The sequence below is a fragment of the Panthera onca genome, chromosome C2 (genome assembly GCF_046562875.1).
Source record: "Panthera onca isolate mPanOnc1 chromosome C2, mPanOnc1 haplotype 2, whole genome shotgun sequence".
Lineage (NCBI taxonomy): Eukaryota > Metazoa > Chordata > Mammalia > Carnivora > Felidae > Panthera > Panthera onca.
In genome coordinates this window covers 111,002,550-111,016,418 of record NC_138347.1, presented here as the reverse complement: position 1 = coordinate 111,016,418, position 13,869 = coordinate 111,002,550, and positions in this window count along the sequence as shown.

The window sequence follows — 13,869 nt, the reverse complement described above, 5'->3', positions numbered from 1 at the left end:
AATTAAATTCACATCCCAACCTTGAACTGCAAAATGCTCCCACATTATTACCTATTGACCAAAACATAAAGCTGAATTCTAAACCCATATATATGACTTTCTCCTGGACAACTGCATTGGGATATCCTGCAGACTTGTATCCAACATCTCTGAAAGAAACCTTATTATCTTCCTCCACACTGCCCAGTGGCCCATGCCAAAATTCTACGTATTTTCTTGGACTCCTCCATTTCAAGCTAATAACCAGGGTCAGTCATTGCTACTTATGGACTCATTCTCACACCTAGCCTCTTCCCTTCACCACCACTACCAAAGTCTCTCATGTGTGCAAGTTTAAATTCCTACAGTCCTACCTGTGGCAATGGTTAGTCTCCCTTCAAGTTCAATACTACATCAATTATAGGGTGTTTTTGAACATATGTATCTGATCATGATATCCTTCCCTCCCTTTATGGAGCACACTTGTAGAAAACATTTATCATACTGTTTTGCAACTCTTCATTGATTTTTCCTGTCCCTTTTAGTCTTAAGTTTCACAAGTATTAGCTTATCTCTTATTATAGCTGCATCAATATGCTGTAGTGTTAGGCTACACACGTGTGTGAATTTTAAATTCAATAATATTCCTTTATGTAACTAAGGTGTTTGTCATCTATATAGATGTATTCATCTCAATTTCTTAGACTATTTGCTTGTCCATTTCTTTACTTTAAATCTATTCTAGGTAGTTTGTAGGCACAGCACTAGAAACAAAACACCAAGAACCAAATGGCTGCACGTGACTTGTAATTGGCCTAAGACATCAGGGAGGTCTACCTTCTAGGATTTATAACTCTTCGTTGACTTCCAAATGACATTTTAAGGCAACTGACATAGCATCTATCAGTCCCAGTTCTTGTGAACCACTTGAAAGATATTAGACTTTTATTTCTTTAAAATGGGTAGATTCAATAAAATCAATTCCTTCATGATATCTTCTACACATATGATGTCATCAGCATACTGAGCATCTTTTAAATAATATTTTTAATGTTTATTTATTTTTGGGAGATAGATACATGGCACAAGTGGGGGAGGGGCATACAGAGAGGGAGACACAGAATCTGAAGCAGGCTCCAGGCTCCAAGCTATTAGCACAGAGCCCCACGCGATGCTCGATCCCACAAAGCGTGGAATCATGACCTGGGCCAAAGTCAAACACTCAACCGAGACACCCGGTGCCCCCTGAGCATCTTGCTCATGTTCAGACACATTTGCAGTTTTGTCATCCATCTACTCCTCACTAGGTGTAAGTAACACAGTCAATTGGATATGCCAGTATGTCATGATTTGGCATATAAAACCCAATTTTTAACTTAATGTAATTTTACTTTTTCAGTGTGTTGGTTTCTAACATTCTCTGTGGCAGAACACAAGGTGTGTACCTTCATTCAGCTATGAATAGCTCTCTGAAACCTTCAGGGTCTCTGTGGTGTCTGGAGTCTTGAGATACCTTTGGTTAACTCCCCACAGAATTAGAATTCTGGGAACATTGAAAGAGGGCAGTGTTGGTGGCAGGAGTTAATAAGTGAGAAAGAATGAACTGGCTTCCTGGGAAAATGTACAGAACCAGAAATTTTACCAATGGGCAGCCCAGTTCTCCCAAACAAGGGGTATAAACATGACCCTTCTTCACCCATAATAGGCAACTGTTCCACAGACATCACATCTGCCCCCTCCTTGTCCTTGCTGGTTGCTAACACTGTATCTGTGTTACTCCTGACCATGTAGGAAAAGATTCTGCTATTCTTCCCACCACCCTGGGCTGCACAGCAACTCCTCAGGCTGCTTCAGGCTATTCTGCTGGACACTCCAAAGCCATTTCTCCTCCAATTCTGTTTGGCTAAGTTTAAGGCAATGCCACCAGGCTGACCCTTACCCTGACATGTGTTAGGTTGATGAAACCAAGAGCTCAAACCATGCAAAGCTTCTATTACCTTCTACATCACCAGACCTGCATCTGTCCAAAAATGGGGGACAAGAAGCAGTATGCTTGCTGGCCAACATCTAACTCCCTGTTTTCCCTCTCTTATGTTTCATTTAGCAAACTTGATTTAATCTTAGGGATAGTAAAAACAGGCTTGAACTGATCATACATCCTTCTAGATTATTTTATGGCTGGTCCTTGGTTTTTTAGTTTCAAAAGTCAAGAATTTGCTTCACCTGCTGCTTTTGCTAAGTCATCCCTTCCCAGAGGAAAGTAAGTGCTGCATATCCTTACTGCTTATTACTGTTTCAAAGAGGAAAGGCAATTAAAATACAGAGAAAATAATAGCAGTTACTATATCAAAACATTTTTACTTACATGCAATTTCATTTTGGTTGTTTTTATTATAATTGTAATCTTAAACACTGCTGTAGTGAAAACTCAGTTCTAGTTAATTAAGGCTAAAGCTTTTAGTACAACATTAAAAGGATTAATTTTTAAACTTTCAGCCATTCCCCCAATCCCACTGTTGGATTCACACACCCAGGCTAGGCTTCCTACAGGTGATTCAGTTGATTTTATATTTTTTCCTCATAAGTAAAAACCATTTGTTATTTGCATACCAATGAATCAGGCTGTACAGATGCCTAACATATGTATTTTTTTTTAATTTTTTTACATTTATTTATTTCTGAAAGACAGAGACAGAGCATGAATGGGGGAGGGACAGAGAGAGGAGAAGACACAGAATCCAAATCAGGCTCCAGGCTCTGAGCTGTCAGCACAGAGCCCAATGTGGGGCTCAAACCCATGAACTGTGAGATCACTACCTGAGCCGAAGTCAGATGCTCAACCGACTGAGCCACTCAGACACCCCTACATATGTATTTAAATTTACTTTTTTAGTCGTTTGCTTCAATAATTTAAAACTAGTACTATTTTTTTTGAAATGTACACCTTCTAAATTAAGGAGAACTTACTTTGCTATAGAATAACATGTTAAATAAAGAGAAGCCACAAATTTGGGGGGAGGTCATTTTGAATCTTTACATTTCTTAAAAAATATATCTGAAAAATTTTAAAGTTGAAATTTAAAAAATAAGCACAAAAGTGTAAAAAATGCGAAGTCTTTTCAGTTGGTTTCTGAAGTCAGTTAACCAAGACACTTGGGGTAATTTTACGCTGGTCCGTTCTAGCCACAATTACTGAAAAACAAATTATTTGTAAATGCTGATAATAGTACTTCCTTCAGAGGATTATCATGAGGATGAAAAGAGACAGAATAGAGCATGGCACATGGTAAATTCTTAATAAATGCATAGTAATTATGTTTTTAATGGCATCCAGGAGGAAACTACATTAGAAAAAGACACAACTCTCCCTGATCCTGGGCAGAAAGTGAGACCTCCCTGACTAGTGATGTTTTTGGAGGTTTCATGGTAGGGGTCACAGATGCATATGGCTTTAATGGTAAGGAGGGAGTTTCAGGATGATGAGAGTCTAACCGGATGAGGAAATGCACAAGTGTGCTGTGACCACATGCAGGAGACTTGCCAGAGAGTGGTTAGATATGCAAAGCATAAGCAACTTCCAGAAAGTGGAGATGCACAGGTAAGGTAAGCTATTACAGAAAGAAAGAGGATAAAGGGAAAGTAAATTTAGAAGAGGTTGCAGGATGGCAGCAAGACTCTAGTAATGACAGGAAGACACTGATCAAAAGAGTTTCTAGCTGAGCTTTTCAACAGAACCAGAAACAGATCAAGAACAGAGCTCAGACACTGTCAAAGAAACATTTAATTGCTGTAATTTACCTAGAATGAGTTGTCATAATTAGATAAAGCACTTAAACAACAACGCAAAAAATCCACAATGCATATTATATAAAGTATTATTTTTCTCAAGTATGTTTATCTAATTTCAACTTTCACTTAAGAGTTCTCAGTTATAAAGTTCTTACCAAAACCTCATTAAATATCTTTAAAAAAAAAAAAAAGAAACAGGTTTAAAATTTTAAACATTAAATAGAAAAAAATATTCTGAGAATTGGTTATATTTTTATAAACCATCTGGTAATAGGCAAAGTAGGGGAGAAGTGTGTCTGATGAGGCCAATCCCAGATTTCTCTGCTAAGAATAAAATATGAGGAGAGGGAGGGATGTTCTGAGGAACAGTAGTTACATAAAAATATATAAATGTTTGTGTGTGAAAGTTTGACATTTTAAAAGTTATGTGAGAATGATTTATCTTCATCAAGACTGTTAAACCTTCCAAGTCACTTGATAAATAATAAGATGTTATACATTATAAAATCATTATTTTGGGGTCATTAGAGCATTTCAGACCACAATCATTTTGGGGGGTAACAGTAGGGGACTGCATAAACCAATGTCCTTGAACTGTGTTTCCATGGAGCATATAGAAATGGTCAATTGAGAAGCTACCCATCCACACACCATAAGTCCTCTTTTCTCGTGCTCTGCTTCTCTGCTTTCACAAACTTCCCGCCTCAACTTCTCACACACTATAGGATTCTAACCCTTTTTGCCCCGATCTCACTACTGTATATTTATTCTTTTCCTTCCTAAAAGAGAACACCAAAGAGAAAAATGGCAAATGTTACAGAAACATCAATCTGCTTTGTTTAAATATAGCCTTGAAATTTCAAGGGAGAGCTTAATTTAGGTTCAATGTAAATTGTTTTTTCTTGGATTTTTACTAGCTTACACATGTAATCAGTTGTGATTATTTAGCCTTTTATGTAATTTCTGGCTTTTCTAACACTAAGCACTCTGAGGGTCATTTCTATCTCATTTTTATATTCCTGGTAACCATCCCAGTACCTAGCACATGGTAGGCATTGTCAACTTCTGTGGACAGGAAGTTTTCTTAGAAATGCATTCATCTGTCATTCATCCATTCAACTTCATATATAAAAAACACTGGTCTGGCAGTGTGGCTATAGGTGAGTGCAGACCAAAGTTCCTAACTTTATGGAGCTCACATGCTAGAAGGGGATATAGGTAAGATTTAAATACATAAAGGTAAGATCTAATTTCAGCTACTGATAAATATTATGAAGAAAAAAGTATGGATTGAGAGAATGATGGGGGCAGGGACCTGTTTTAGACAAGAGTTCATTGTGAAAGCCAACACAAGAGAGGTCAGTGAAGTCTCAAGGAAGCAGCACATGGAATCTTGGTGAGGATTTTACGGAGTTGGATGACAAGCACTGGAGGGTTATGGTCGGAGAAATGATGTCATATGGTTTACATTTTAAAAGAAGCACTTTGGCTCTTTTATAGATCAAGTGGGTATCAAGGAGAATGGTCAAGGCTTTGTGGCCACCTAGAAGGGATGCAAAGTGATCAGATTTAAGCTGTGTTTACATGTAAAGACGATAGTATTTTATGATGTTATTTGTATGCTAGATTATTAGCCTAGTGCTTAAACTATACAACTCTTTTTTTTTTAAACTATAAAACTCTTAGTACAAGTTTGTGTGAAATGGAGGTCATAGCTTTCATCCTGTCCCACAAAGGTGGTCTTTTTGGCCCATCTCCTACACAGTATCGCATTCAAAGAAGCAAAATGTAACATTCTAAATACTACATGGTAAGCAACTCAAACTTTCATTGAATTCTCTTGGAAAATACCCCAGGAGATCATTCATGTCACAGAACCAATTGTCATAAAATCCCTTTTCACCATCTTCTCTGTCTCTTAGGTTGCTTAACAGGTGCCCAGCCTCCTCTCTCTCCTCTCTTCAGTTCTCTCTCAACCAGCACCAGCTCCTGTCTCTCTCTGCCTGTTGGCTTGTCAGTTTGGACATTTTTCTTTCTCTATCTCAACACTTTTGGCCTCTCTCAAGGTGGATCACATTGATTTCTCCTCTCTGCCCATTATTTGCTGAGCACAGTGGAGGCCAGGCTGAACACCTGCCTTAAGGTTGGGAAATGAATGGAACACTTTGAGATACTCCACTAATACATGTTGGCCCTCTTCTATTTGCTCTAGGCCATCAGCCAGAAATTGCAGGTCTAGAAGATCTGGAAATCAGCTGGACTAAAATTTAAATTAGAAATGCCAATAGGTCACTTAGAGGAACAGTATCTAAAAGTAATCATTTTTCTGTTTGTTGAACAAAATTGAAATACTTGGATTCATAATTAAGTGTCTTGAAAATCAAAGGATCATTTTTGTGGCCTAAAATACACTATGCATTATTTAGGTATGAGAAGGTTTTAAGCTTTCAACTGATTTAGAAATCATCTTGAAATTAATTTGGGGGGTCTTGACTCATCCATATTTTGATATTCCTATTTATAGATTTTTATTATCTTTGTAGGTTGTAGGTTTTTCTATTAATTTTACTATCCTTATTTTTTATTCGCTCAATTATTAAGTATGATTATACCAATTGATTACTATTTTACAATACTTCTTTGCTTATAAAATTATGGAGAACAGTACTTAGTAAAACATGTATGTTTAACAGAGCAAAAGAATTGTTAGACATCTTTGTAAATATTTTAATGATTCATGTAATTGTAATTTTCAATTCCATATAATATACTCAGAATTGCATGTTGAGTATTAAATATGATACTATAATTGTGCCTTTTATTTAAAAAAAACAGTTATCCAAAAAAAAATCTAGATTACTTCCCATATTTTTTTCACCTGGTGATTAACCGCTTATTAGGTGCTTGCTAAGTGGTACTGTATATAAATACACATATGAGAGGTCATTTTAAAGACACAAATGAGACATGAATGAAATATCTTTAAAAATAACTTATTTTTAATAGTTTATTAGAATATAAATGGAAAATACAGAAAAATGTATAAAAACAAAAATCATCCAGAAGTCCACCATAAAGATAAAATACTGATATATTTTTTTCAGTCTTCTCTGCTTCTATAAATACATGATTAGCATTTACCATTTTGAATATTTTAGGAACAATTTTGTATCCTTTTTACTACTTAGCATTGTGCATCATTAGCATTTTCTACATCAATACACTTTATTTTTAAACAGAACAATTTCAGATAGTAAGGGTTCTGAAGGATACAAAGCAGGATAATGTTCTCCTAAGCATCTCAAGGGAAAGCAATGGCTGCATTGGGTTGGAGAGACAGAAAGGGTTTCATGGAAGAGGTGCTTACCTGAGGTGTTAGGATGGTTAAACTTAGGTGTCAACCTGACTAGGCCCTAGGATGCCCAGACACTTGCTTCAACACTATTCTAGGTGTGTCTGGAAGCGTGTTTCTGGATAGATTAACATTTCAGTTAGATTCTAACTTCTAGTTATAAATCCTAGTAACTTTACATATAGCATGATCACTATAGTTGAGGATACTAGGTTGTATACTTGAAAGTTGCTAGGAGAATAGATCTTAAGTTCTCTTCACAAGAAAAAAAATTGTAACCATGTGTGGTAATGGATGATAACTAAACTTACTGTGGTGATCACATGCATATATATATATATATATATATATATATATATATATATAAAATCAGATCATTCGGCTGCACACCTAAAACAAATACAAAGTTATGTCAGCTATGTGTCACTTACATTTCAATTAGAAAAAATTGAATGTGAATGGTACAAAAAATTTCACACAAGCATTTCAGTTGCTGAGTAAAGCAGATGGCACTCCTTAATGTGGGTGGGCCTTATCCAGTCATCTGAAGTTCTCATAGAATGAAAAGGCTAAGAGGGAAATCCTTCTGCTGTTTGAGCAGGGACATCAGTCTTTTCCTGCCTTTAAACTCGAACTGAACATTGGTTTTTCTAGGGTCTTGAACCCACTAGCTTTTCAACTGGAATTCACACCACTGGCTCTCCTGGTTCTCAGGCCTTGAGACTCAGACCTGAATTACCCATCAGCTGTCATGGGTGTCCAGCTTGCCAAGTGCATATCTTGGGACTTATCCTCTATGATCATGTAAGCCAATTCCTTACAATAAATGTCTTTCATCTATCTATAGATCTATACACACACACATAAATTCTGAAAAAATTGCATGAAAATATGTGTGTGTGTATGTGTGTGTGTACTCTTTTTGTGAAGAACCCTAGTTTATTTAAAAAAAAAAAAAATGGACCAGCCAAGCAGAACAGCAAGTACAAAGACTAAGAAAGGAAAATAGCAGAGGAGGGGCCAACAAGGCAGAGAAGTAGGGGGATCCATACTTCCCACAACTCTCAAGCAAAGAAGTGCAGAAGCCCAAAGTACTTTGAACACCAGAACTTGGGAGGAAAAGAGACTGAATATACTAAGAAGAAAATGGGGAAGCTGGAAAGAAGATAGGTGGGTAACTGAGAACTGGGGGACATAAAAAACGGCCGCATGGGCACGGAGGGGAGGAACCCCCTTCTGCAGAAAGACAAAGGGAAGAGAAAGAGCAGCTAGTCAAGTGTAGGACTCTATCTGGACAGGAGAAAGACCTGGGACTGAGAGGGATCTGATCTCTAACACTGTGGGGCTTTCTTTGCACTGGAGCTGGCTCCCTGTTTGTGCACCTGGGGAGGAGAGGAGCCTGGGTGTGGTGGTAGATCAGGGGCTCAGTCTGCAGTTGGAAAAACTGATTCCCTCCCCAGAGGGCTGCATGACAGTACAGAACCTGCCTATGCCCACCAATCCCAGGTGCAATGACTGGGCCAAGGACACAGTCTGGAGGAGAAAAAGGCTGCCGTCTCCCTGGGGTGTTGTGGAAAAAGACAAATCCTGCCTGCGTTTGCCACCCTGGGTACTCCCAGCAAGGGTGACGGCTCTCAGTTTGCAACAGAAGTCAGTCCTCCCTGAATGTGGTGGCATAGACAAAGCCAGCTGGGACCACATATCAGGCTGCACTGAGAGGTGCTTCCCCATTGCCATAGCACACGGATCAGGTCTTTGAATCCTAGCCAAGTGCAGGGTCAGGGGAGTTGGCGAGGCGAGAAGGACCGCCCCATCTGTGCCTGCGGCACAGTGAGGACGACTCACACAGAGTCCACCAGGTCCAGCCATGGAGAAGAGACTGGGGGATCACGATTCCCCTTCCTACCCCCCCACCACCACCACCAAGGCAGGGCCTCAGGGATCAGTCCTGGGGCCCATAGTGGAGATGGGTCCAGATTACACCAAACCATGCCCCTTTGCACTGAGAAACTGCGTATCCACCAGAGCAGCTCAGACCCTGTGGACAGCTACTACTGATAAGCAATGCAGCATTGCCTGGATTAACTCTAGGGCTATGCCAAGGAACAAATCAAAGCACACCTGGTGGAGGGTCTAAAATATCACTACGAGTAGGGTAATAAAATAACCAAAGTCACACAACAAAGAATAAGTAACAATCTCCAAAAACACACCTCCTGAAGGGCCAGGCCCTGGACACTGTATGACCCTCCTTTAATATAGCAGTGCTCACAGGTGCAGAGCACACAACAAGCTTTTAAAATGCATAAGGGACAGAAAACTAGCCACAATGATGAAACAGAAAAATTCTTCTCAAAAGAAATTCCAGGAAGTAGCAATAGCTAGCAAATTGAGCAAAACTGATTTAAGCAATATAACCGAACAAGAATTTAGAATGATAGGCATAAAATTAATTGCTGGGATAAAAAAAGCATAGAGGACAGCAGAGAATCTATTGCTACAGAGATCAAGGGACTAAAAAATAGTCATGATGAATTAAAAAAATGCTATAAATGAGGTGAAAAATAAAATGGAGGCAGCCACAGCATGGACTGAAGAGGCAGAAGGGAGAATAGGTGAATTAGAAGATAAAATTATGGAAAAAGAGGAAGTTGACAAACAGAGAAATAGACAAATCCAGGAGTATGAGGGGAGAATTAGGGAACTAAGTGATGCAATCAAATGGAACAGAATCTGTATCATAGGAATTCCAGAAGAAGGAGAGAGAGAGAAAGGGGCTGAAGGTGTATTTGAACAAATCATAGCTGATAACTTCCCCAAGCTGGGGAAGGAAACAGGCAATGAAGTCCAAGAGGCATAGAGAACTCCCTTCAGATGTAATTTCAGTCAGTCTTCTGCACAACATATCATAGTGAAACTGGCAAAATACAACGGTAAAAAGAATTCTGAAAGCAGCTAGGGATAAATGGACCTTAACATACAAAGGCAGGCACAGAGGGTAGTAGCAGACATATCTACTGAAACTTGGCAGACCAGAAAGGAATGGCAGGAAATCTTCAATGTGATGAACAGAAAAAATATGCAGCCAAGTGGCAAGTCCATCATTCAGAACAGAAGGAGAGATAAAGGTCTTCCCAAACAAAAACTGAAAGAATTCATCACCACTAAACCAGCCCTACAAGAGATCCTAAGGGGGATTCTGTGAGTGAAATGTTCCAAGGACCACAAAGTACCAGAGCCATCACTACAAGCATGAAACCCACAGACATCACAATGATTGTAAACCCATATCTTTCTGTAATAACACTGAATGTAAATGGACTAAATGCTCTAATAAAAGACATAGGGTATCAGAATGGATAAAAAAACAAGACCCATCTATTTGTTATCTACAAGAGACTCATTTTAGACCTGAGGACACCTTCAGATTGAAAGTGAGGGGATGGAGAACTATTTATCATGCTACTGGAAGCCAAAAGAAAGCTGGAGTAGCCATACTTATATCAGACCAACTAGACTTAAATTAAAGGCCATAACAAGAGATGAAGAAGGGCATTATATAATAATTACAGGGCCTATCCATCAGGAAGAGCTAACAATTATAAATGTCTATACGCCAAATACAGCAGCCCCAAAATATATAAAACAATCACAAACATTAGCAACCTTATTGATAAGAATGTGGTAATTGCAGGGGACTTTAATACCCCACTTATAACAATGGATAGAACATCTAGACAGAGAATCAATACAGAAACACAAGCCCTGAATGATACATTGGATCAGATGGACTTGACAGGTATATTTAGAACTCTGCATCCCAAAGCAACAGAATATACTTTCTTCTCAAGTGCACATGGAACATTCTCCAAGATAGATCACATACTGGGTCACAAAACAGCCCTTCATAAGTATACAAGAATTGAGATCATACCATGCACACTTTCAGATCACAATGCTATGAAACTTGAAATCAACCAAAGGAAAAGTCTGGAAAACCTCCAAAAGCATGGAGGTTAAGAACACCCTACTAAAGAGTGAATGGGTCAACCAGGCAATTAGGGGAAAAATTCAAACATATATGGAAACAAATGAAAATGAAAATAAAACCCAAGTGCTTTGGGATGCAGCATAGGCAGTCCTGAGAGGAAAATACATTGCAATCCAGGCCTATTTCAAGAAACAAGAAAAATCCCAAATACAAAATCTAACAGCACACCTAAAGGAAATAGAAGCAGAATAGCAAAGACACCCCAAACCCAGCAGAAGAGAAATAATAAAGATCAGCAGAAATAAACAATATAGAATCTAAAAAAAAAAAAAAAAAAAAAAAAAAAAAAAAAAAACAACAACAACAAACCCTGTAGAGCACATCAATGAAACCAAGAGTTGGTTTTTTGAAAAAAAAAAAAAAAAAAAAAAAAAAAAAAAAAAAAAAAAAATTGATAAACCTCTAGCCAGGCTTCTCAAAAAGAAAAGGGAGAGGAACCAAATAGATAAAATCATGAATGAAAATGGAATTATTACAACCAATCCCTCAGAAATACAAGCAATTATCAGGGAATACTATGAAAAATTATATGCCAACAAACTGGACAACCTGAAAGAAATGGACAAATTCCTATGTACCCACACACTTCCAAAACTCAAACAGGAAGAAATAGAAAACTTGAACAGACCTATAACTAGTGAAGAATTTGAATCAGTTATCAAAAATCTCCCAACAAATAAGAGTCCAGGACCAGATGGCTTCCCTGGGGAATTCTACCAGACATTTAAAGCAGAGATAATACCTATCCTTTTCAAGCTGTTCCAAAAAATAGAAAGGGAAGGAAAATTTCCAGACTCATTCTCTGAAGCCAGCATTACTTTGATTCCCAAACAGAGACCCAGCAAAAAAAAAAAGAGAACTACAGGCCAATATCCCTGATGAGTATGGATCCAAAAATTCTCAAGATTCTAGCAAATAGAACTCAACAGCATATAAAAAGAATTATTCACCACGATCAAGTGGGATTCATTCCTGGGCTGCAGGCTGGTTCAATATTCGCAAATCAATCAATGTGATACATCACATTAATAAAAGAAAAGATAATAACCATATGATCCTGTCAATTGATGCAGCATAAGCTTTTGACAAAATTCAGCCTCCTTTCTTAATAAAAACCCTTGAGGAAGTCGGGATAGAAGGAACATACTTAAACATCATAAAAGCCATTTATGAAAAGCCCACAGCTAATATCATTCTCAATGGGGAAAAACTGAGAGCATTCCCCCTGAGATCAGGAACACAACGGGGTGTCCACTCTCACCACTGTTGTTTAACATAGTGTTGGGAGTTCTAGCATCAGCAATCAGACAACAAAAGAAAATCAAAGGCATCAAAATTGGCAAAGATGAAGTCAAGCTTTCACGTTTTGTGATGACATGATACTCTAGATGGAAAACCCAACAGACCCCACCAAAAGTATTCTAGAACTGATACATGAATTCAGCAAAGTTGCAGGATACAAAATTAATGTGCAGAAGTCAGTTGCATTCTTATACACCAATAATTAAGCAACAGAAAGACAAATAAAGAAACTGATCCCATTCACAATTGCACCAAGAAGCATAAAAGACCTAGGAATAAACCTAACCAAAAATGTACAAGATCTGTATGCTGAAAACTATAGAAAGCTTATGAAAGAAATTAAAGAAGATACAAAGAAATGGAAAAACATTCCATGCTCATGGATTGGAAGAATATTGTTAAAATGTCAATACTACCAAAGCAATCTACACATTCAATGCAATCCCAATCAAAGTTGCACCAGGATTCTTCTTGAAGCTAGAACAAGCAATCCTAAAATTTGTATGGAACCACAAAAGACCCCGAATAGCCAAAGTAATATTGAAGAAGACCAAAGCGGGAAGCATCACAATCCCAGACTTTAGCCTCTACTACAAAGCTGTAATCATCAAGACAGTATGGTATTGGCACAAAAACAGACACACAGACCAATGGAATAGAATACAGACTCCAGAATTTGACCCACAATTGTATGGCCAACTAATCTTTGACAAAACAGGAAAGAATATCCAATGGAAAAATGTCTCTTTAACAAATGGTGCTGGGACAACCAGACAGCAACATGCAGAAGAATTAAACTAGACCACTTTCTTACACCATTCACAAAAATAAACTCAAAATGGATGAAGGACCTGAATGTGAGACAGGAAACCATCAAAACCCTAGAGGAGAAAGCAGGAAAAAACCTCTCTGACCTCAGCCACAGCAATTTCTTACTTGACACATCTCCAAAAGCAAGGGAATTAAAAGCAAAAATGAACTATTGGGACCTCGTGAAGGAGGAAACAACAAAGGAAATAACCAACAAAACTAAAAGGCAACCAATGGAATGGGAAAAGATATTTGCAAATGACATATCAAAGGGCTAGTATCCAAAATCTATAAAGAACTCATCAAACTCCACACTCAAAAAATAATCCAGTGAAGAAATGGGCAGAAGACATGAATAGACACTTCTCTAAAGAAGACATCCAGATGGCTAACAGGCACGTGAAAAGATGCTCAACGTCACTCCTCATCAGGGAAATACAAATCAAAACCACACTCAGATATCACCTCACACCAGTCAGAGTGGCTAAAATGAACAAATCAGGAGACTATAGATGCTGGAGAGGATGTGGAGAAATGGGAACCCTCTTATACTGTTAGTGGGAGTGCAAACTGGTGCAGCCACTCT